Genomic DNA, 12,464 nt, shown 5'->3' with positions numbered 1-12,464 from the left:
AGTATTGCTGCAAATCCGATAACATTGCTCCATGTATCCGTAACTTTTCGCGAAAGAAAGTTTCGTAAAATACGATCGTATAGCCATATTTCTGGCTATCGCTTTTACGAGCATTGTACGAATTTTCACGGAGAATACGAACATGGCGGCAAACAAAGAAGACTGTACACGGCAAATATTACTGCGAGAATTCGTGCAAATATAGCGAGTAAATTCTCTTCGTTGGAAAATTACAAGCGTGAAACTGAAGGTTGGGAAACTCAGAATTCTCATAACAGCTCTCGACACGGGCAAATCCGCTCTCTATCGACTTAATCGAAACAATTAAGAGGAGTTTCGCCCTTGCTCAGTTTCCAAGTTGCTCGACTCGATGAGACGCGCCGTTTAACCCTTTTGACGCCAATGGCAATATCTCTCGCGAAATTGACAGATCTGGGATTTATGTAGGAGCACCAAGCGTGGCTAGGAGAGCCACGCTGTAACGATGCATTTACTATTCTATCGTCGAGATGTAAACGGGAAACTGAAATGAATATGGAATATATTATGTCATCGTAGTGAAATTGCTAAATTGCAGGAAATTCGTGTTACATATACATACAGTTTTATATATTATTTAGGAGAAATAAGTAATAACTATATTTGAAATTGGCTTTCGATACAAACGCTCGAATATTTCTGCGCGATATATTTGTCTGTTTCTTATTGCGGTCGTACAATTCCAATAATCTTCGTTTCATCGTTCCTTCTCCGCGCAAACACCTGCAAGAGCGATACATTATTGACCCACCATGTGCAGACAATATTTGGTCGGCTATCGACTCAACAGAATGTCATAATACGATATTTGCGCTATATAGAAAACAGCTTCGAACTAGGGAAATGAGCGAGTTTCTTCCCGTACTTTTATTCCCTCTTTCAACGATCAACTTTGGCAATCGAATAAATAAATATTAACATTTTTAGCCATTGGACAGGATTTTATGCCTGATATAATAATTTTTATCAATTTTATATATTCCACTTTTATGCTTTTGAATCACGTGCCGATTACTAATTTTTTTAGATATAATTTAAATAAAATTTTATACAAAACTGCAAATGTAATATCACATTATTAAATTGATCGATTCAATATTGTTGATGTTAATAAGTATCTTATAAATCCACAGATATTGATATTTTTCGCAATAAATTCTTTCTTATTTATTATAGTTTTAGTTCTAATAGTTCTTATGACGTATTTCCAAAAATTATCAAACAGGAGATACAATTTTTTTCTTGTATAATTATATTTTTTTGCTATAATCATATTTTTAATGCATAAAATCTATTACTTTTTAATTTTACCGAATTTAGGATTAAAACAATTATAATAAATGCTTTTTGTTTAAAATATATCTTGTGTAAAAGTAAAGAATGTTGTTGCAAGAATCCGTCGGCCACACATATTTCGTCTGCACCGTTTCAGCTGGTCGGATGAATTTAATCCGCAATGATGGCATTTGTCGTATTAAATCGATAAAAAATAAGAGCATGCCGATAATAGACTGACAGGCCCAGCAGGGAGCGTTATTGCGCTATGCGCACTAATTAAAGCGCCGAATAGCACCGCTAATAGATACGCGCCCCGGTTACCGCTCCGGTATTTCGTTCAACAACAGGAACGCAGAATTGGCTTACCGATGTCGGTGGATATTTCTCTCACAACCACTTCACCGGCTCTACAGGTGATACTATCAAATTAATCGCTTCTATATTACACGCGCTAAAACATTTTGACGAGTTCTAACTTTGAAACGCGGCAAACTAATTGCAATTGCGTGACCGTTAAGCGCATGCCGCTCGCGGTCGAAGTGGCACACTCGGAATTATTCGTGCAGCTATAACCGTAAACCGGAAACGACAGCGGAATTATGTGCTTGCAGTTAACACATGGCGGAAATTATTTTAAAGTAATTTTATTTTTAGCATTGTCGCTTGTACGTTGCATACTAAAAATGCGATCTTTTTCATTCCTTAATATCCTACAATTTTTTGCACTGCGATATGATCATAGAAAAAGAAAATTTGTGAGAAAATTTTGCAATTGATAGAAAAATATTAAAACTTTTAGAGTTGACCGAAGCCGTTCGATAAAGCTGTTCTAAATTAAGAAAAAGGCTGCTATAAGAAAAAATTTGTTGTCACGCGAGAAGCACGGTTTAATCAGCGCGATTTACCGATTACGTGATTTTGTCGTCGTGTTCTGGAGATGGATAAAAATAAATAGCAGGAAATCCGATAAAAACCGGAGTGGGGTTTTTGTTTGGCTAAATTGCAAACCTCGCTCGTTACATAACGTTGTTCATGTTAATATATTACCACTTCTGTATTCATTATTGCGGATTAACGTGAGGTAAATTAAACTCTCGTGCATGTGTTTATCATGAAGCCGAGTTTCTTCAGCGCGTGACGATGATACGCTTGACATATAATGTGCATGGATACTGTAAGTTACACTCATTTACAACGACATAAAACGATTAAAGTATATACGCAATTTTAGTCGGACCATATTCGCGCGCTTACGTCAAAGACGCGCATTATGCATGCACATTTTAACTAATCCGATGTTCTTGACGGATAACGAGGGACATAATTTGTTTTCCCCCTGATTAGTCGCGCATACGCGATTGATAAGAATAACTATCAGAGTTATTCTTACTTTTTAAGTGCTTGACAAGTTTCTTTACATGAATCGATTAAATTTTTATCTTTTTAAGCTTATTAAATCTTTTTCTTTCTTTATAAGCAAGAAAGAATTAAGGAAAAAATAACGATAGAAAATTAATATTGTATAGGATTTTCATTTTTTACATAATTAACCCTTTTTGAAGTTCGTAAGTGGATTCTTTTTAGTTTTTTTACCTTTTATTAAATTTTATTTATGTATTAATTTAATTATTGGATTTCTCTTTTCTATTAATTATTTAATGCTAGTTTTTTATTGTTATTTTGAAGTACATAGAGAAGAATGTAGCATACGTGGATCGGGGATATATTCGCGCAATTTTTAATTTTTACTCACGCACAAATAACCGTGTTTGATTCTCATAGCCCATTTTCTTTGTTATTTTTCAATTTTAATCAAGAATCGTTAGCTAATTAATCACTTATTTTAATTTTTTATTTAACCAGCTGTTTTCCGAAGGTATCGTTTTTCATGTTGCTAGCTCATTTGAGACCAGGAAATGAGAAACCGACCTTGGACCGAAGGACTCTTGTAGTTGTGAATAACCGTACTTTATTCACACATTCTAGTTATAATAGTAGCTTAGACTCCGCGAAAATTAAGGCTCGCATTTTCAATTGTTTTTCACGCAATCTGTCGTTAAATTTCTACTCCGAGAGAATCGTTTTGCAGTTTAAATTGTTATGGACGCTTTCTCCATTTCCCATGAGAATTGATAACGCGACAGACCTTACCCTTGACCCGGCTTATAAATGAACATGAGTAACCTGAGTCTCTCTTTTATTCTCGTCTCGATTACCTTTCGCCTTGGCGCTTCTATAGCTACGCGATAAATATATTGCGAGCAGCAATGTGCCATTCACATTCGCATTTTTTATGTGACAGGAGATATCAAAAAGGGATATATCGAATACTTTTATTACACTTTTCTTAAGACCGTTTCTCACATAATCATATGATTTGGCGTAAAAATGTAATTTTTAACATTTTATTATTACAAAATCTTGAATTAATAAATGATTAATGTTCGTATTTAGATACATGTATAGAAATTTAAAAAAAATACGAAGGCCTGGCAAAACTCTGTGTATTACTCGAGCAGAAATATCAGATACATTCGGGATCGAAGGCGAAAGATAGCTTAAAAGAAATATCGCGAGAGCATCTCTGAGAGTAATCGCTGTCGCGGCGCGTGGCGTGGCGGCCTTGACCGGCATCGTCCTCCGCCGACGGATTCCGGCGCGATTACACGGCTGAGCAGCAGATGGTATTAGTTTCCCCCCTCATCCTTGCGGATGCGAAAACGCACCGAGCGATCCTGAGCGCAGCGGAACGCAATGCAGGCAAAATCGATAACGGCGTAACAGCGTAGTTATGAAGCGCAATTGCGAGGGCACGTTTCCCAAGCCGCGAAGAACGCACGGTATGCATTGATCCATCCGGTAAATTAAGCTCTATTAATATCGCATGCTGCACCCTTCCCGATGAAACGGGAGAAGAATGCTGCTTCGCGGTTACCGAAAGTTACCGAGTGTTTTCCAAACCTTGTGAATTATATTAAAACCACAGTAATGTTGATAAAATTGTTTCAAGATTTTTTTATTATTGACAACAGCGACGGGATATTTGTCACTGTGATACGAGGAGACCGTTTTTCGTGATATATGACTGATTTGTATCATATGTATTAAATCATTTTAATTGTCATCTTTTTAGAAAAGAAGTAAAAAGTAGAAAATAATGTTGCAATGTCTGCTATATCATGCAAAATCGCGCACGTCTCGGAAAGATTATCGCGACGAATTTAATCAGAACTTGCGAAACCAATCAGAAGCGTATCCAACGTGATCGTTGTTTCGTTTCCACAGCGATCAGCTAAAAATTCCAATGTATTCCATTATTTCCAAACGCATAAACTTGTCGCGCGACAATGGTGAAATAAGGTAAACTCGCTTTACATACCGAGCGAGGGAGCCGAGGTAAGTCTCATTGCTGCAAAACGAGTTCTGTTTTATGCGAGCAACTTCGCCGACGTCGACGTCAACGTAGACTTTACACGGCCCGTTTAATACATCGTCATAACTCCCATCCGCACAATGTAGGCAACCGTTAATAGAAATTCCTGACAAAAGTTCTCGCAGGTCCGACGAGACAAGCGCGCGCCACACGGCAAGCCCGCATTGCTAATTCCAACTCATGCAAAACTTCCCTTCTCTCTCTTTCTCGGTGCGTTGTTTTGCGAAGGGCTGCCTCTTTTACACCATTCATTCCTTCTAGCTCTTTACACCCGATCGCTCGGCTTGGATCAGAAACTGGATAACGTTATACTTTTGCGAGAAATATCGTTGTTGAACAGAATGTATTTTAAGGGATCTTTATTGCGCGATCAAGAGAGTATAGAACTTTTTATGTATTTTGCTCATGTTTTTACATACTCTTTAATTGTTGCAAGCTTAATTATTTCTATTTTATGTACATAAAATGTTCTGAGAGAAAATATTATCTAATATTTATTGATAAACTTTAAAACTAATTTTAAGTGAAAAATGTTAAATCAGATCTGATAAAAAAAATCCGGTTTATTAGTCATTTGTGTAACAATAAACGAAACGTCTACCGATTAAACGACAGTTTTTCCAATTTGAATTCAAAGCTTAATTTATTAAATATTTAATATTGAGGCATTAAAAGTTCCAACAGGTGGAACTTTCCTCGAATAAAAATCCGCTTTTTATTTACACCGAATAAATTACAAAAATTAAAATCTGTGGTTCTGTGACATGCAATATCACAGCCGCTATACAGTCTTCAGCAGCAATTCAGCTTCCCCAAGCGCGAAGCCGTGTGACAGCGCGTGTAATGCAAGAGGTGGCTACGATGCTGAAATGAAACTTTTTATTGACAGTCGCCACGACGAGGAATGTTAATGGACGCCGGTAGAGAATTACGGACGGCGGTTAGAGGAAAATTAAAATCTCTGCGATACAGAAAGCGCAAGTACCCTCTTGAGGACGAAGGATAACCGATAAATCGTCGTCGGCATAAAAAGATAACACAGAAGAGAGTCTGTGCACGAGGAAGATTGAACTTTTAAAGGCACATGAGAGAGCTATCGGGCGACGGAACCGGGATGGAACAAAGTGGTTAGCTGCTACTTCGGGAGTTAAGTGGCCAAGCTCTTTGCTAGGTGAGAATGCGAAGGGAAAGTTGAAGTGGGAGCAACCGTCGCCGACCGTCTCTCGCGTTAACTTATATTGAACGGGCGCTCGCGCGAAAGAGTGAGCTTAAGAGAGCTTCCGAATCACAACCACGGTTCTTCTAGCCATATCACGCTGCGACGAAGTCCGTGAAATTGGGGTCGCCTACGAGCACTCGTAACTTCGTTACTACTTAAAATTAGATGAGACATCCGGAGCTGAAAATTCAAGTTTCGATCTAAATGTCGCCTTTGCTAAGTAACTTCTTTATCTTTTGCAAAAAACACGATAGCTTTTGATCAATAAAATTATTTAGCAATAGAAATATTAATGTATTATTAATTGACTTGCGTGTTATAAATTAACATAGCGATCAATGTGTAACGTAACAAGCGAGCGAAGTGAAATATTGGGTCGAAGTAGTATATGCCTGTATGTGGTCAGACATCGTTTCATTTTGATTGATATACAGAGAGGACAGATTTATTATTTTACCTTGGTGTACGTACATATAGATACAGTAGTTACTATAAATTTATCATAGAGAATACAAATATAAAATATATAAATATAGTTTATACGATGAAGAGTAAGAAAAATTGATATACCGACCTTCCAATAATCTGCGTTTCACGCAAATTCGCGTAAAATTTGTGTTTCGAATATATTTTTGTATAATTTATTTAAATCACTTTATATTCTTTTGTACGCAGTAATTGGAAATTTCATGCAAATATATATGTGACCTAACCGGAAATACGAAAGAATTAATGTATTCATGGAAGTGACTCATCAGCTTAAATAAATCGCTCGTAACCTTTTGCACCATAAAATACCACCTCCGCAAGCATTACCATCAAGCATTGCGACGCACACAGTGGGATGAGATCAGCTATAAATAAAACTGCCGTCATGTAACGGAGCTTGTCCAAAGGTCACTGATAGACGTAACGACGTCCTGGCGTTTCCATCGGATTTTTCGCGGGGTTGATTATGTTTGTTATATAATGCATTAAGGCTTAACGAGAACACGGCCGGCGATTACAGCGGAGTGAAGCGGGGAGTTAGATAAGCAGATAATCTGCCGTGCAATCAACCGAGTGACTGATCGTACAGCAACTCGAGGAGAGCTGATCCTCCTTAACTGCCTCACCTACTCATTGCTCGGCCAACGTCTGAAATATGATCCGCGACATTAATCTACACGCATTCAACATGACCCACGAAATTCGTAACCACGACCGAAGACAGATTATGGGCAAGCTCGACCCGACTGCAGAGCAATCAGTCCCGGGACAAGTATGATACATAGCGCTCTTTGAGTACCAACGATCTGGTGAAGAAAAGGTACTTCCACTACACAGCGACGATGATCACGACGCGAGGAATTCAATTAATCTAAACGAAGCGTCGTAACTCATATTAATTATACCGAAACTGGGTCGCTTCCATTAACAGTATTAATATAGTTACGGTAACGATCATGATACACGTTAAGAATATCGACTGACACTGAATTATACATACAGGACATTTGAAATATAGGTCATTTCATTTAGGTTTATCCGTTAAAAAAATTTTATGTATGCTGTTCCGCGTACATCAGCACGACGCGGACGCGTCCGTCTTTGCGCCGTAAAAAATCGTTACTGTTGCAAATACTCGTTTCACGAAAGCTATACGCGTATCGAGGTTCCGTTTTCGCGGATTGTGCTGGAAATGTATTCTCCCTCGTTGGTCTCTAGAGATCATATAACTGCGGCCTTGCGCAGCCATTAAGGTACGCCGTATCTCGCGCAAACTGCAATCCGACTACACGCGCGTTGCATACTCGTGGTCTGTTTACGCGGCGAACTTGCGGACGCATCAGTTTTGTTCGGTAACCATATATTCTCGATATATCCGCGCATCGATATAGCATCTATTAAAAGTTGAAGCTACTCGTCTCGCATTTAACTCGGAGCAGGCCGAATGCATACCGCTCGACCGATTATCCGTTGCGGCGACTCGAGGTGTGTTATTGCACATATGCGACGCGCGAGTCGGATCGGTAATTTGCAAACTTTGCTAATATGAGCTGCGTGTCACGTTCCTCGTCGTGGCGTTTTATCTGCGTGGATATATCGCTACCAATAATAAACTTTGCGTGTATCCGAGGGCGCATCACGCTGATTCGCAATATTATGAGCAACTGCAAGTCTCGGATAACGAGAAACATTCCGAGACTAATGAGGCAATTTTGGTGGCTCGTACATTCCAAAAAGCTTGAAACTTTCCGCGGATGTAGAGTAATTGACCAAAATACAGTATTATATTTATCCTTCTTTATTAAGAAACAATTAATGTTGGAAGATAAGAACTCTTTAAAAATTAAACGTTATTTTATATTATTCTATTTGTTACGCGCTCTGTTAATAATAATATCTAAATTAATTAGACATTTAAGTCACTCGTGTTTTTTAACACCGCTGGAAATACGTATATACGACTATAAATATCGCTTTATTTAATTTATGGAAACGTTAAACTGTAGAGAATTTATGAAGAATGCGTGGGATGAGTCGGACTTGGCGAAAACTGGCGAAAACGAAGTAGGGAAAGTATTTCGGACCGCAAAGGGCTATTCGTTTATCGCATTCCGTTCTTACGTTCCTCCGCGGTAAATGGATTTTCAAATAACTTCTAACATTCTGAAAACGAGGGTAAACGTGACGTTCGTGTCCGAAGTGCAACGATGCAAGTTGCATCCGATTGCAACGTGGACACCCGAGAAACGAAAGTATACCCTCCACGCGGGATATTCTATGGAATAATACCCTCATGAGTCGCGAGTTTTCTGCCGGTAGTTTCCCCAAGGGATTACCGTCGTTCAATGAATTCAGGACCATTTGCGAATACCCCGGTAAAATATGTTCATATCATATAATCATAGTTACTGTTCATTGGAGGCTCTACGTGATTATAACGCGATTATCATTATTCCGAATCCTAATGATTCCATTGAATAAAAATAAGATTAATTAAAAAACAAATACTCGTCGCAGTATCCAAGATTATACAATGGTTCTCGGAAAAAGATTGACCGTTATCAGAGGAAAAATTATTATAATAAAAACAGTGTAAGTTCTCGTAAGTTCAGGAATTATCCGCAGGATTATAAAATTTTCACATTAATGTACTATAACTATAACATCAGTGACGATTTACATAGATATAATTTCAAATGGATATTTCATTTTAGATATATCGAGAGACTTAACGTTAATAATTGAAAAGACGAATAATGGCCTCGCGTTATATTATCGCCAAAGGACTTATCCTCCGAAATACTTTTGCTCAATGTACAAAAATAGCTCGTACAATATCACCGACGAATCGATACGGGTACTGACGATCGAGTACAACGATCATTAACGTCGATTAACGTGTAACTCATTGTTACTCACGAGCACGCGAAGCATTATGCGCGTGTGGTAACCCTTTTAACGTGGAGAGAACCGCAATTATCCGGCTGAAATCATGAATAGAAGCAGGGTTGCATCGAACGGATACAATCAGGATCGATTCGGGTCGATTGAACTCGGGAGTGCACTATGGGGCGAGTGGCAGTGGTACGAGTTCGTGTGTGGTCCGGCCGTTTATAGTCATGCTCGAGAGTGTCGCAAACGGCCGTAGACTCTTGGATTCGAGCCGCAAACGACCTCATTAACGTGATCCGAGATCGTTATGCGGCCGATACGTTTTAATGATTTGTGAATATAGCTCGCAATACTCCCGGAACCGCTTATTCGCCGGGTGAGAGAGAAAGAGAGAGAGAGAGAGAGAGAGAGAGAGAGAGAGAGAGAGAGAGAAGGAGAGGGAGGGGGAGAGAGAGAGAGAGGGAGAGCGAATTATCGCACAGTTAGCGAAATCAATTATGTCACTCCGTGGTAACACTTTATTACGCATATATTGCGCGACGGTCTGTCGCGCACAGATAAGCGTAAGTTTATACGAGTTGTTCCGGCTTTCCCGGGTTTCCGTCGATAAACTTTTTGAGCGATACGAGGTCAAGTTTTTCTTAAAGAAAGGAGAGTTCTGGTTATTATAAGCATATGAAGATATAGAATGACTCCCCTCTGTGTTTTATAAATAACAGCACATACTTTTTTTTACTTTAAAAATATTATATTATATTTTTATACTAAAATAAATATTCTTATAATCTCTATTCTTATTATATATTATATTAAATTTAGATTAATGTGAAATTCTAATTCCGTCAAGATAAACAATTTCAAGCGTTATCCAGTTTTAGTTGAGAATTTTATTACGAAAACCTGCTTACGTACTGAAAGACTAAAGCGGAAAAGCTCCGATCCTTATTATCTTACAGAAAACAGGTCGAATTTAAATGGAGGCCACGGGGCGGAGCACGTTATCCCTTATTTTATGAAAAGTCTCATTGTGCCAATCTTCTGTTAAAGAGCCGGATTGCGTGAAAAACCTTTCTTAATTACTATTTAAAATAGTAGAACATTGTCAAGACTAACATGCGCTCAATGTTTCAATTCAATTAAATTCAATTTCAATCGTAATCTTCATCTCATTGAAATTTTTTCCCAATACTGTTTTCGTCTACATCATCGGAAATAAATTCGAAGATAAATACGGAAATAAACGGTCTGGCATTAATCGATTAAATATTAATTGAACATGTCGTTTCGACACGTGTATCCCGGCTATACGTGGTAGGTAAACGTTTACGCGTATGGCTTTACGGTCGTTAAAGCTCCAACTTTAAGCAAGTTCCCGCGAGGCCGCCGGGTGGCGAATCGTAACCTTGACACGTTACAGTTAGATACCGTGGCAGTTGTGGCGTGTCGCAGTTGTAACTTAACTCCAAGCTGCAACGCGGCCGTAAGCCGGAGCATCGCAAACGAATCGTTTATTCGCAGCTATAGCCCAAGTTAAATTAGTTTTGTCGTCAGAAATTAATCTCGACGATATAAGTTCACGTAGTAGCCCCAACATTATCATCAGTTAAATAATTCCGCTTTCATTTCGCACACCCCCGCCCGCCGCGGCCGTGTCGTTGGGCAATTCACACGGATAAGTGTGGAAGCTCGAAAAGTGTATTACGTTCGCGAGATTCGCAACAGGAAGAAAACTGCCTAGCGGGAAAAGTTTTCAAATCAGTTTGGTAAGACACGTCACGTTATAATCTCATTTGCAGTCTCCTTTATACCTGGCGTTTACACCTACGTTTACACCTACTCTATCTGTCTTAGAATATAAATTTAATCTTAAATTACATTTCCAATAAACTGATATTATTGTCGCAGTCCTATTCCGCGAATCTGATAACTTTCGACGCTATTTCCGTTTTGCAGATGCAACGCAGCGTAAAATAAAAAGGTTCAGATCGGATATCGAGAATAAACAAACGAATTAACTTTCCTCTCGATTGAACCCGCCGGCCTGCCACTTGTGCGGTTACAAAGGAAAATGCAATTCCCGGAGTGACACCCTTCGACCGACTTTTTCGCCCTCGTTTTCCCACGATCGTTCCTTCGTCATCCTAACTCTATTTCGGCCTCGGCACGATTCGTAATTTGACTCAGGCTTCTTCGATAAATTACAGGCTTTGTCTCCTTATATCATTAATGTACTAACTTTTGCTAAAATTTAACTAGTAGCTTATAAACTTATATATTTTTCAAATTCTTTCAACATATATTATTCAACGTTGTGTGAAAGAGAACTAAGATCAATAAACCTATTCTATTCCCTTGATATAATTACTTAAAGTTTGTTATTATGGTTGACTTATAAAACTCGTGGAATTTTAGGAGCTCGAATTGGAAATTAACTTCGCCACCTCAGGGTATAATATTTTTTGATAAATGATAAAATTTTACAATATATACATTATGTAAAGTTTAAAAGTTATTTAATTTTGTTTATAATAAGTCCATGTCTGTGATGTCCGATATTTGTTTTAAACTTTATTTACATATGTATCGACGTTGTAATGATATGTACGACGTTGATTGTTTTGGAAACGCCCGAGGGAAGGTGCATCCCTCTCTCCCCCCCTCTCTCTCTCCCCCCCAGATCTATATCTGTGCTTCTGAAATTAACACCATGATAATCTCGGAGAATACCAGTGAGACAAAGCATCGCGTGGCTGAGTAGTTTCAGGCTGCTTTGTCAGCCTTCTGACTCTGTTGTACCAGGTCGCGCCACGAATGGGAGCAACAGGCGATCGTCAACGACCTCGTCTTTCACAGCTTCAAGAGTACAAAGGCAGGAACGGCACATCGATTATGCCGTATACTCCAAATTGTATGCATCCACCATTGCTCGCAATTCAGTGTAATGCACTATCAGCGGAATCAGAGATATATTTATACTCGAGCGAATGACCGGTTACAGAATATCGAAAAACGAGCCAATCCTATTGTTGAAGATATACATCTTTATATATCCAAGACTTGAGTTTTTCGCGAGTAAAGATTTACATCGAAAGTAAACTATTCAATTTCAGTAAC

The 12,464-nt window shown here is 38.6% G+C and overlaps 1 protein-coding gene across 3 annotated transcripts in view; it reads left to right on the top strand.

Moving 5' to 3' along the window:
• The window catches only part of LOC139774258 (uncharacterized), an 88,284-nt gene that overhangs the window by 41,542 nt on the left and 34,278 nt on the right, over nucleotides 1-12,464 (top strand). The window contains exon 1 of one of the 3 annotated variants that reach the window (XM_071709381.1): nucleotides 11,046-11,113. The exons of the other annotated variants lie outside the window; for them this stretch is intronic. The gene's annotated coding sequence lies outside the window, so the exon portion shown is untranslated. Of the gene's footprint in view, nucleotides 1-11,045; nucleotides 11,114-12,464 lie in introns of those variants that run through there. 3 annotated transcript variants of the gene reach the window in all.

Source organism: Temnothorax nylanderi, unplaced genomic scaffold, assembly GCF_030848795.1.
Source record: "Temnothorax nylanderi isolate EJ_2023f unplaced genomic scaffold, tnyl_v1.0 TNYL_tig0076_pilon, whole genome shotgun sequence".
In the NCBI taxonomy this organism is placed as follows: Eukaryota; Metazoa; Arthropoda; class Insecta; order Hymenoptera; family Formicidae; genus Temnothorax; species Temnothorax nylanderi.
The sequence above is the reverse complement of the archived record's forward strand: the minus strand, read 5'-3'. Positions and strand labels throughout refer to the sequence as shown.